Here is a 12,505-nt window from a genome sequence, read left to right on the forward strand (position 1 = left end):
TAGTATCTAAATAATATTTAATTTTAAGTAAATAAAAAATATGGGTACTTTTCTTGAGGGAAGCTGAAATGTGTGAAATTTGTTAAAGCAAATATATAATAAACTTTAAGAATATATGCTTGCTCGGCATGAATAATATGAAAAAAATATTATACAAATATACAATTTTTAAAAAGTCAAAACAGAGTTAGTGCATTTTGGTCCTCTAATGGTATCTCTAACAAAGAGGGGATTAAACTACTGATTAGGAAAAAAATTTTGCATTTGTTACTGTGAATATTAATGAAGTGAAATAAAGGTTAATGAGGGTAAATTACTGTATATAGAAGTAATGACAAAGTTCATTTAAAAAGTGCAATTTCTTATTATAGATATGACTCTGACATTAAAATATCATAAGTTATTTATACATATAGTTTAGAAGAATCTAATATTTTACATAAGTCTGACTTTTTAAGTGCTGAACTTCATTTTAACTCTTTGTTTAATACATCACAACATTTTAAAGCAGCACAGCAAGACTTACCAGGCAAATGCCAGTCTGACTTTCATACGATGCCCAGTAGAAGGCACTATTGCACAAATTTTATTACCCAGCTTTCCAAATTCAGGTAAAAAACTTTCACTCACCTGAACATTTTTTCTATACTGGATCCTGCTAGGAGATGTTCAGGACTGTGAGTATGGGGATTTCACTTCTAAGTTCAGAGCCTTTGAATGGGGTTGAAGTCTGGAACCTAGAAAGTTAATACAAGGGAGACATTTATTACATAACAAACTATTTTGTTGGGAAGATACCATGGCAGCGTTGCTTTAAAAATCACAGGTTGACTGTATAACACTTAGCAGGCGGGCTGTGGCTCACAGTTTAAGTCAAACCTCCTAAAACATGACGGCAGGTGTTTTAATTGCTCCAAATTCTCACTAGGTGTGAGTGACTGAATACACGTGTGGTCCACTGCGGTGGATTGGTGACCTGCATGGAGGTGGTGGAGGACCTCCCTGCTTCTTAGGTGTTTTCAGGTGCCTTGGGACCCGTCAGGACCCTGACCAGTATAAAAATAAATAAACATTTCGCTACCAACATCTGCCTATTGAGGCTGCATGCCAATATGCTTGATTTTATATCATTGTAAGCAGTGTGTGGTTCCAAAATAACAAATGTAAGGCTCTGTAAGGGTGTTTAAAAAAGCTAATGCAACATTGTTTCATAACATTATAGTTTATTATCGTTATGTATTAATTAATGTTACACTGTTTGTGGTTTGTATTTGTTCTTTTGACCTGGAGACATAATACACCTTAATAAAACTCACATGTATGTAGTGTACGGAACACTGTGGCCTTACTTTATGTCCACAGGTCCAGTCAGGTCACAGTGTTCCACACATCCTTATCGTAGTTCTGTTTGTTATCTTTATATAATTAAACTATTTCCTATTTTATTGGTAATGTCTCCAAAAGTGTTTTTATTGTAAATAATTAATATAATTTATCTAATTGAATTTAATTGAGGTAGTTGTTTTGCTTAAAAATACCTCACAACGTTAAAGTTAGCAGTTAGCACAATAACACAACTAATTTGTTAATTGCAACCTTACTTAAAAATACATTCGACTGTTAATGATTTAAAAACGTTAATTGGTTCACAAAATATACAAAAGCAATACAACTTAATAAACACACATAAGTTATAAAACTTATAAATATAAATGTATTTACCCGAAGTCATTTCCAGCTAACGGCACTCAGGCAGGAATATTTTTAACCGACACTTCTTGGGTCGAATCTCAAAAAGATCATTTCTCACTATATATGCCGCCTTTATAGGGTAAAATATAAAGGGAAGTTAGAACACTACCTAGTGCACTATTAACTTACAACTACAATGGAGATACAGCCACACATAAAAACCTGCAGTGAAAATAACTAAATAACTTAAATGTGAGGCAATAATAGTGCAAGTAATTAAGTAAATGACACGAAATAAACGCTGCAATGCAAAACTAATTAAACTACTAATATATAATTCATTTAAAATAATGGCAACACTGCTATTGCTGTTACTACTACTGCTTATTTTATTACTACTGCTGTACTACTATGCAACAATAATAAAAAAAAAATAATAATAATAATTCATCTAATGTTCCATGTTGCAGAGGGAACCCAAGCTTGATCCCTGCCTAATTTTTTTCTATAAGTAGTCCAGTTTCTTCCCACCTACCAAACACATGCCAGCAGGTAAATTGGCTACTCTCAGTTACCCCAAGCAGAGATTAATGAATAAATGTTATACCTAAAAATGATATGTCTACAAATCTTAAATCTATCATTCCCAGTGCCTTGAAATAACCCTGATCTGGATAAAGCAGTTGCCTAATGTGGATTAATGAATGCATTCTTCTGCTATTACTATTACTATATATACTATACTATACTATACTGTACTATAATAATAAAAACAGTAATAATAATCATTAACAACATTAGTTGTTAATAGTGTAAACATGCAAAATGTGGATTGCTGCTCTAATTGCTCTTAGACGTGAGTGAATTAGAGTTTAAGGTCATGATGTGCAGTGTTTTTTAATGGTATCAGACCCACTGCAACTCGGACACAGTAGATAGACCAATTAATTTAAACAGGACCACAAATACATTGCTGATTCTCAGCTAAAATACATTCACCCTCACAAATTCTCTGTTGTCAGGTGCTAGTTGTTAGTTACAGTATCCTTAACTGAATTTCTGTCAGTATTCATATTACACAATGTCCTAAACCTGGATGACCTTTTTTTTTCAAAACAGTGGAGTGGGGGGTTGAGGTAGGGGTTTAAGTAACTGGTGGCACCATAGCATTTACTATTATACAACACCCATCCTAGGTATACTTTCCTGAGTCTTTTCCAAAAGTACTTAATTAACAAAAGTGCAAAAGTATCAGCAAATCATAAATTGATGTTATATACACAGAAGCCCATCTTGGACTTAACAGATAAAAATTCTGTAATTTTTGCAACTTTTTGTACTGAACATTTGTGTTTGTACATCCCTGAAGCTGTGTTTCTGTACCATGCACTACGATCTCTGAGCAAGTTGTTTCTCTCTGTCTGACTGTTGTTGTGACGTCTGGTCACCATACCTAAACAAAATCTTCAAATTTTAAAACAGGCTGTCAATGAGCCATGTGCAACAATTACACTGACACAGATTGTACTCTAGTGAATTGCTAGAAAAACCAAAGAAGTGAAACAAACAGCAGTGCCATTTTCCCCCATTCAGTCAATTAGCTTTTGTACAGACACAAGAATTTGCCCGGGATGTTTTGCTGAATAAAATGCAGAATAGAGAGGCTAATATGGACCTGCTGCAAGTTGTGCTCCTGCGATTAGAAACACACCATGCAGTCATGCTCCTCAGCCTTTTCCAAAATCTTTCAATTTGCCTAAGGAAACCGCTCAGAATAATACATCCATTGTTTTTCAAAAATAAGCGAGAAATCAAAATTCCTGTCTGTGATCATGCAGAATGAAATCCAGATCAAACTTAAACCGATAAAGGTGGAGTAAAAACATAATTTTCAAATGCATATCGTAATATCATGTTTACAGTATCATGCAAACCTGATTACAATGATTTGTATTTTACTGTGGTCTGAAAATCCCCATTCACTGTACAAATAATGATTCTGATTACAGATGATAAGTCTGTTTATAACATGACTACGGAAAAGTTGTTAGTCTGAGTGGCTGGCAATGTTTGTCATAATTCCTCACATCAATATACCTTTAGTTTAGAACCTGGTAAAAATGTTTTTTATTGATCTAATGTAATGAAGGCAAGGTGGCACAGCTGGTGCAGTGGGTGCCCTGCAGCAGCGTGGGCCTGGGAACCTAAAGTCTGTGTCTGAGAAATTTCTCAGTCCTGAAGTCCTCTTCCAAGTTGAATTCCTGCCTTGCACCTAATGTTTTCAGACCCACCAAGACCCTGACCAGAATAAAGCAGTTAGTAACAAAAATAAATGAATACATGTATGTGCCAGAGAAAATGTGCCAATGACAAAAAGCTTACGATTTGTATATTATTCATTTGTAAGTAAGCAAAGCATAAAAACAAACCAGTCATATCATAATATTATGTCTAAATATATTATGGCTGGTCATTAATATGTTCAGTTTGTACAGAATGTTTATGAAGCACTTGCATTCCACCTAAATGTGGCAACATCTTTTGGATAAGTGCTTCACAATCAAGTTTTGTATTGCTATCTGAAGCTCTGTAATCAGTGCAACATCTCTTGAATTGGCTGCTTACAAGTTGTTGGAACATTAGAGAATGGGTGAGTTTGTATTCCTGCTTTGCGACCAGTGTTTTAAGCATTTCCTGATTAAATTGATGCTTTTACTGATGATGAATTAATGTTCTGATTTGATGTTATGCACATTGTTTTATAGATTTATTACATGTTAAATGTGTAATCTGAGACAAAGAAATAAAAAATATGTATGAACACTTAATAATAATGTTTAAGGCACTGTATGTGGCACTAAATTGAATATTAAGCCTGTGCCAGCATGAAGCAGTGCTATATCAAGAGGCTGGCACACATACGATACAGAGGAAGGAGGGTATTAAAAAAAGAATTGAGTCCTTGCCATAAGTACCATCTGCTCTCACTGCATATAATTTGCCCAAATGTACTTTCCTACCAGAGATAGTGTGGTAAGAACGCAATTACTCCCACTACTCTATATGGATATTAATAAATGTCCTCAAAACTATACAGTTTCTTCATTATGCTGACACGTAAAGAACACTGAAAAAACTCTGGCAACAGGTAATTAATAACTTGGCAGCTAACCCATTTCTGAGATTGTTTTAGGACACAACTCAGTGTCCTTCTGTGCTATTTATACACAAGGACCTTTAAATGAATATTAATGGATGTTAGCAAGTGTTCATCAATATTGTTAGTTTGCTAAGTCCGAAAAACTTCCAGAGGAGAATTTTTAAGCGTGATTATTAAAAACATTTCAGCAAAAACCCCAAGGATACTTGTACTAGCAGCCAAATGTCACTGAGGTACACCAAATACATAACATGTCATTCTACAGTTTATAGTGTTCGACAGTTTTATCATGTGTAACCCTGAGATGCACCCGTCGTACCCCTGTCCATCTTGGCAAATCAGAGCAAATCAGAAAGAATGGCAACGAGTGGCAGCCAAACCTGTCACACCGATGTCCTGTGTCAGCCAGCAGCATCCCACACACTGTTCTCCTGACCTTCACCATGCTAAACACCCACCCACCACCCGCTCCATCCTACTGCCACCCATCTGCCCCTTAGCAGGACATACTTCACACTTTTAATATTCAACAAAATGCCTCAAATCCTATAGGGAGCATTATTGAAAGTTTAATTAAATGTAGCATACCAGAGCATATATTAAGAAACCCCAATAAGGTCACCCCATTCCAGTGAAAGACATCAACAATCACTTTATACACATCAAGTTTTTATTCTTATTTAGAAGCAATAACAGCATTAAGGCTCTGACACATTTCTAGATAAATTCCCTCTAAATGAATTAGCTGGAAAAGTCAACCTGTCATTACATATAAGCTTAATCATTTTGAGATTTAGGTATTTATCATTTATCCATGGCTTATATGCAAAATGGCTCATGAGCTTTCGGATTAAGTTTACTTTTCTCACTGATATTAGCTCTGGAGCAGTAAAAACATAAGAACAGCTAAATACTTAACCATGTCAATCTATATATCTTGTTTATAGTACATTCAATAATATATTCACCTGTATATCTTGTTCATACCACTGCCCATATCCTGTAAATAATGTATATCGTAGATACCATTTATCCTGCTCTTGCTGCTTATTGCACTTCTGGTTAGACACTAAACTGCATTTCGTTGCCTTGTACTTGTACATGTGTAATGACAATAAAGTTAAATCTAATCTAATCTAATCTAATGTTGTAAAATACATGCTATTTTGTTTACAGGACCAAACACAATTCGACATGTCTGTCTGCACAAGCCACATGGCAATTTGAGTCGACTGTGTTTTATCCAACTTGAAAATTTAATTTAAAATTTAAAATTAAACCAGTGCAATAAGCAGCAAGAGCAGGATAAATGGTATCTACAATATACTGTACATTATTTACAGGATATGGGCAGTGGTATGAACAAGATATACAGGTGAATATATTATTGAATGTACTGTACTATAAACAAGATATATAGATTGACATGGTTAAGTATTTAGCTGTTCTTATGTTTTTACTGCTCCAGAGCTAATATCAGTGAGAAAAGTAAACTTAATCCGAAAGCTCATGAGCCATTTTGCATATAAGCCATGGATAAATGATAAATACCTAAATCTTCCAACAATTCTGTTTTATTGTGTACTTTATATTTTACTGTGTTTGTAATAGTAAAAAGAAAAAAGAAATAATAAATTAGTGCACCTTTAAAACATTGTTGTAAATTAAACTTTAAAATTTTATTCGTCTGCAGTCAGTAATTAATCCAGATAATTCTCACAGTGGGTGCAGAGCCTGGCCTGTTCAGGGAACAGAGCATAAGCATGTAATACAGCATTTTTAGAATTCTTCTGTGCTAAATCTCGAATGTTACAAATTTAATATGTAAGAAATTTTAAATCCTAAAGTGTTTCGGCTCTGTATAAGATGAGAAGTAATTCTTTGTTGATTTTTGTCCTTTTTTTTCGTTTTGGAAACCGTGTACAGTGGAAACATATGTTCAACCAAACCGAGCAGATGTCCATCTTAGGGCTAAAGCATAAGCCCAGCATGAACACGTGTGCATCAGCAAAGCCTTTGTGTTTGACTGCCATGGGTGTGCTTTCTTCTGTTTCTAACATCTCCATCAGGCTTCAGGCTCTGAGTTTGTGCAAATTTCAGAAAGTCAACAGACAAACCAAACTACTTACAGCACTCTTCCGTGTTTAAATCAAACACACAAACAATTGCTTTTAGTTTGTTTGCAGTGACGGGTCTGTACGGATGCGAAAATCATCAACCTCTTCCTAAACCACATATTTACAAACTCGCCAAAATGCAACAGACGTTTGATTAAACCGTCAGGATTTTTGTGGTACATTGTGATGTTTTTATATTGTTTAACACAAAGAAATACAGAACTGAAAAGAAGAGCAAGAAAGACATGACTGATGATGCTACCTACAGCACTTTAGAGTGTCACTAATATGAGGGTTTCATTTTTTTATTTTTGATCTAAACTATACTAAAACTATACAATTGTCCTAATTTATTATAAATTGAAATAAATATTACTACAATCAATTCCACTGCCTGAAGACCTTGTACAACTGCACAATAATATATAGATGATGTTTCCTTTTGGCTGCTCTCTTTAGAAGTCACCACAGCGGATCGTTCATCCACATATTTAATTTGGCCCAGATTTGACGCTGGATGCCCTTCCTGATGCAACCGTCCTATCTATCCAGGCTTGGGATTGGCACTAGGGGTCCACGGATATGTTTCCTTCCAATGGTTAGGTTCATGTAACGCCATGCACCTTGTGTATTTGTAAGCCCAGCCCGGAATAATATACAACCTGTTTTAAAAAGTGCTTTTTTGACTTTGTCACAGCACCACAAATGTCACCGGGGGGACTTTTATGTCAAATAACATGCTGAAATAAAATCTAAAGAAAGTCAGATATTTTCTTAGTAATACAGCATAACCTTAGAATTCAGGGGCAACAGATTTTCCAAATTGGAATATCAATATTTCAAAGCTGCTCTTTCATTGCAAGCTATTTTTTACATAGAATTATTAAAATAAACCACCTTCATTCATTATCTGAATAAGTAGTTGTTAATTGCTTGATTACTGTGTACGTTTGGATGCAAATATGAGCTTTCACACATTAAACATGACCACGTCCATAATGCATTCAGATAACTACAAGGTGTATTGCAAGTGAATGCAAAAGAATAAATAAAAAAAGAACATGATTCTATGATCATCATCATCTGCAGCACATTGTGAGTTTGGCAGCTCGGGCTATTCACGTCTCTTTCCAGTAAGTGCAGATTAACAGACATGCAGAGAAGTCTGGCAGGCACGCTGGCCTGGTGCAGACCATTCCTCCCCAAGGCTCGATTAAAGTCAGTTAATGTCTGGGTATTGTCATATTGCCACTTTCCTTAAAAAACACCTTTTCTGCTTTACAATCACAGGACAACATATTTCCTAAATGTCAACATCTATTCTTACAAACATGCAATGGCTATCTTTTTCACCTACCTGACGTCACTTTGTTTCCCTGCCATTGATAATATACGGTATACACCATTAAGCCAAAACATTAGGAACACTGACCTAATATGCTGTCAAAACAGCTTTGACCCATCAAGGAAAGGACTCCTGTGGTATCTGGTACCAGATCATTACCAGCAGATCTTTTAACTTCTGTATGTTGTCGTCCTTCTACAGTGCATCCTGGTGCCTTTCATTGGGAAAATAATACACACATGTGTACACACAGGATTTGTCTGACCACTTGACCTTCTTCCATTGCTCCGATGTCCAGTTCTGATGCCTGCATGCTTATTGTTGGAGCTTCTGGTGGACGGGAGTCAGCATGGGTACTTTGACTGGCCTGTGATTATGCAGACGTGTTCTATGCACTGTGTTGATTCACATTTACCTAATCAATAGCATTGAAATGGTCTGAAATTTGAGCCATAGTGTCACTTTCACTGGGTGCTTGCAAATTCCATAGCCTTCCTGTCCTCCTGCATCAATAAGTCTTGGCTGCCCAACGACCTGTCTGTGATTCATTGTTGTTCCTTGTTCCTTATGGGACCACTGTTGGTGGTACTCACCATGTCAGCCTGTGAGCACCCCTTGCTGTTCCAGAGATACTTCAACCCCGTCGTCTAGACATAGTTAATTTAGGAAACTTAAACAGTATTTATAAGGTTTGCAAAACCTGAATTATTTGCCACAGTATAAAGTTTGTCACAGATAACATGAAATGTCTCGGCTAAATTGCTATCTGCTCCACAATGGAGATTTTCTTTCCATTGGCAATGTCCTAGTCCAAATTCAGTCATGCCTGTTTTACTAGAAGACACAAACTGTAGGTTTCTTGATTGATGACAGCATTATGCTGAAATTTAGTTTATGCTTGTTTGTTCATGGTCAGCGTCTGAAAGTGATCGTGGCTTGGTGATGTCACGCTGAAGAACGGCTCCAGAGCCTGGCACGTTTTTCTGTTTTCCTGACTGTAGTGGGTGCTGGAGTAGGTCACCATCCGTATACACAGACCTGAGCTTAATAACATTCAGGTTCTGTAATATAATCTTCCAAATCTTCTGGTTTGAATGTTTATGACCAGTATTACACTCCATCATCTGCAGACAGGAAAGAACAAATTAAGCCATGCAAGTATTTATTGAAGGCTTAAAGGTTTTTTCCTTGATACTCAGATTGGAAGTTTTTGGTTGGATAACAAACTGGTCAGGAATGGAGTGGAATGGCTGTGTGCGTGAGGACTGGAGCAAAGTCTGTGTGCCAAGTCTGCCCTTAACTGCCAGCAAGCAGAGCTCACCATGCAGTTTGTTTATTCCTTATGGTGGGTTCCAGACAAGAATCTAGTTTTATACTCTCGCCCTGTTTAGCCCTAACTTACATGTTGTGAACACTCAAAGTAGTGATGAAATCATCATTAATTGTTAACTTACCGTCTGTGCTCACGAGACATGCAGCTGTGCATGCACTATTTTTTAGTTCACTAATGTGAATTTCGTTGATACACATATACTCTTTTGCACCATTGTAAAAGATTGTTAACTAGACTTTAATATAATTCCATTGGACTTTGTTAAAGCACAGCATCAAAGCAAGTTGTCCTACAAACCATGTCACTAATGGGCCATCCATCCATCAGTCCATCTATCTGTCCATCTATATTCAGTGTATTTGCCAGTTTATAATCTCTGTTTGTTTATCTGTGAAATTATCCATCTTTCTAACCATCCATCTGTATTTCCCTCTATCTAACCATTCTATCCATTTATCCATTCATACATATATACATACATACATACATCAGTTTGTCATCTGTCTCTTAAACTATTTATTTTTCTATTCAATGATTTATTCCACCACCCATTTATTCATCCATAATGGCAGCCCTTCATATTCTGTATCAATCAGTCCATCCATCATTCCATTTATCAATCAATTTATACATACACACACCCATCTGTCCATCAGTTTGTCATTTGCTCTTAAACTATTTACATCTCTCTACACTGATTTATTCCTCTATCCATTTATTCAGCCATAATTTCAGCCCTTCATATTCTGTATCGATCAGTCCATCCAGTTATCCAGCTGTCCAACTATTTGTGAGTCTGTCCATCTATCTCAGTTCTCTCCAGACACACTGCTCACCCTTCAGGGTGGTTGTGGCACTGCTGGGGTACATATGAAAGTGACATGCATGTTTACATGAGATTAATGATGGAAAACAGGGGACTGTGATTGTAGCACAGAAGGAACACACTCATTAATCACTGTGTTAAATGAGAGTAATTACCCCCAAGCATGTCCTCCTTAAACTCTATTATTCTACATTCTTTATTTTTGTGAGGTTTTTCTTATTGCTTTTAAATATTTTTGCAAATATAGATGAATCAGGCATTCCTGTCATTAGAATTAAGCCCAACACTAATAATTTTATTTCTGTTGTTCCTTGATCTGTACAGACAGATGCTGGGTAATAAGTTGTTAAATGAGATGATTAATGAGACCTGTCATGTGAGCGCAGTTAACTCTATTAACCAAACAAAACCAACAAAGCACTTTCACCTGTTCTGGTTTTAATCACTTAACACTTTATTCCCACCCAACCCATTCTGGTGAAAGTTCCATTTTTTCTCATTGTCTTTTATGTTATCGATAGCTGGCTAAAGGACTCTCATATTAAGTAGAAACTTAAAAGCCTGAATAGGCTCTGTGGACTTTTAAATGTACACCGTGAGTCTTACAATGGAACTGCTTTCCCATAGCCCACGACTTTGTGATTATTGTTTGTACCTTACAGTTGCAAAAACAGATAATCACTGTTGAATTTAGTCACAAATTGAAAAGCATTTCTCTGGACATCGATAGTTTAGACTAGTAGTCAGACGGTAGCTGTTTAAGCTCTACCACCACAAAAATCTAAAAGTTGGTAGAAAATCATTGTTTTTGTTTTAAAATTCTGTTAAGGATTTTTTGTGTCCAATGTAAATTCTAGGTAAGTTCTCACAGGAACAAACATTCTTCCCATAATGTTAAAAGAATGTTTTTATAAGATGATGGTCTATTTGGATCTGTCACTCTCAGTTGACGCAGCGTCTTAAAAATTTACTTTGTGGATGAGGACAGACAAGATAGTGTTTCACGTTATTGTCTGTGAGATAAACAGTGTTACAGTTAAGCAGAATTTTTTTCTCATAAGCAGAAAAAATTATGTAGTAAACATTAAGAAATCTCTAATAGAAACATTTTTGGAAAGCCAGATTTTTAACTCTGATTCAAGACCCAACACAACAATCTGTTAGTGTTTAATTATAGCAGGAATTATTCATTCATTAATAACTGTCTTCACTGGTAAATGTTGTTAATATAAGTGTGCTTTCTTTTAAATTGCCTCTTGGGTTACAATCCACAGAGACTAACAATAGTCCAAGCTCATTAGACAGGAACTAAGATGCTTTATTACATCATTATATGACCGATTAATCAGTGAAGAAGAGGCTCGACTCCTGTGCCGGGCTGACTGTTAATCACAGGTCATGATTCCTTGTTTTGTTGTTGAGTCCTCCAGCCACTTGGTCCACCATGACCAAGAAAAAATATAAAAGACAAACAAAAAGAGTAAATCAGCACAATCGTATGTACGAGGTAGGACCAAGTAATTAGGGAATATTTAGAACCCAAATAGTAAGAGGGTCTCTATAGTATTCCCATATTCACCCCACTACCCCTCGTGTGTGTTGCCCTACAGCACTCTGGCTTTACTGAGGCAGTATGGGAGGAAGCTGGAAGGGGGAGACAGTGCCTGCCAACAGCAGGTGTTGGTCCATCCTTTAGGGAGCAGGCAGCAGGATGGGTACTGATGTGTGGCAGAGAGAGGGGGCCTGGCAATCTGGTGAACAATGCCAGAGCGTCTGGATAGGCAGACTGAGTGAGAGGGCAGGATGCAAGCAAGGAGACACACTGACAAGTGTCACATCACTTTGTTTTAGCTGCTAGAAATTCACTTGCTTGTGCGCTTGATGATTTTCTGATCATGAGGATTGGTTGGCATACCAGTAGTTTTTGATTTGGCATCTGGCCTGTTAATTTAAGCAGCTGCCCAACTAGCCAATGCTGCTTTTATTTTCATCACTGCTGGCAGCATCAAAATGGTCTGTAAGTACAATGTAT

General features: G+C 36.4%; 1 protein-coding gene across 3 annotated transcripts in view; it reads right to left on the reverse strand.

Moving 5' to 3' along the window:
- The window catches only part of nfia (nuclear factor I/A), a 224,705-nt gene extending 222,918 nt beyond the window's left edge, over nucleotides 1-1,787 (reverse strand). For all 3 annotated transcript variants that reach the window (XM_063013138.1, XM_063013137.1, XM_063013136.1), the window contains exons 1-2: nucleotides 1,723-1,787; nucleotides 631-737 (exon numbers count right to left, since the gene is read on the reverse strand). The gene's annotated coding sequence lies outside the window, so the exon portion shown is untranslated. The remainder of the gene's footprint in view (nucleotides 1-630; nucleotides 738-1,722) is intronic.
- Between the last annotated feature and the right edge of the window lie 10,718 nt (nucleotides 1,788-12,505).

Source organism: Trichomycterus rosablanca, chromosome 17 (assembly GCF_030014385.1).
Source record: "Trichomycterus rosablanca isolate fTriRos1 chromosome 17, fTriRos1.hap1, whole genome shotgun sequence".
In the NCBI taxonomy this organism is placed as follows: Eukaryota; Metazoa; Chordata; class Actinopteri; order Siluriformes; family Trichomycteridae; genus Trichomycterus; species Trichomycterus rosablanca.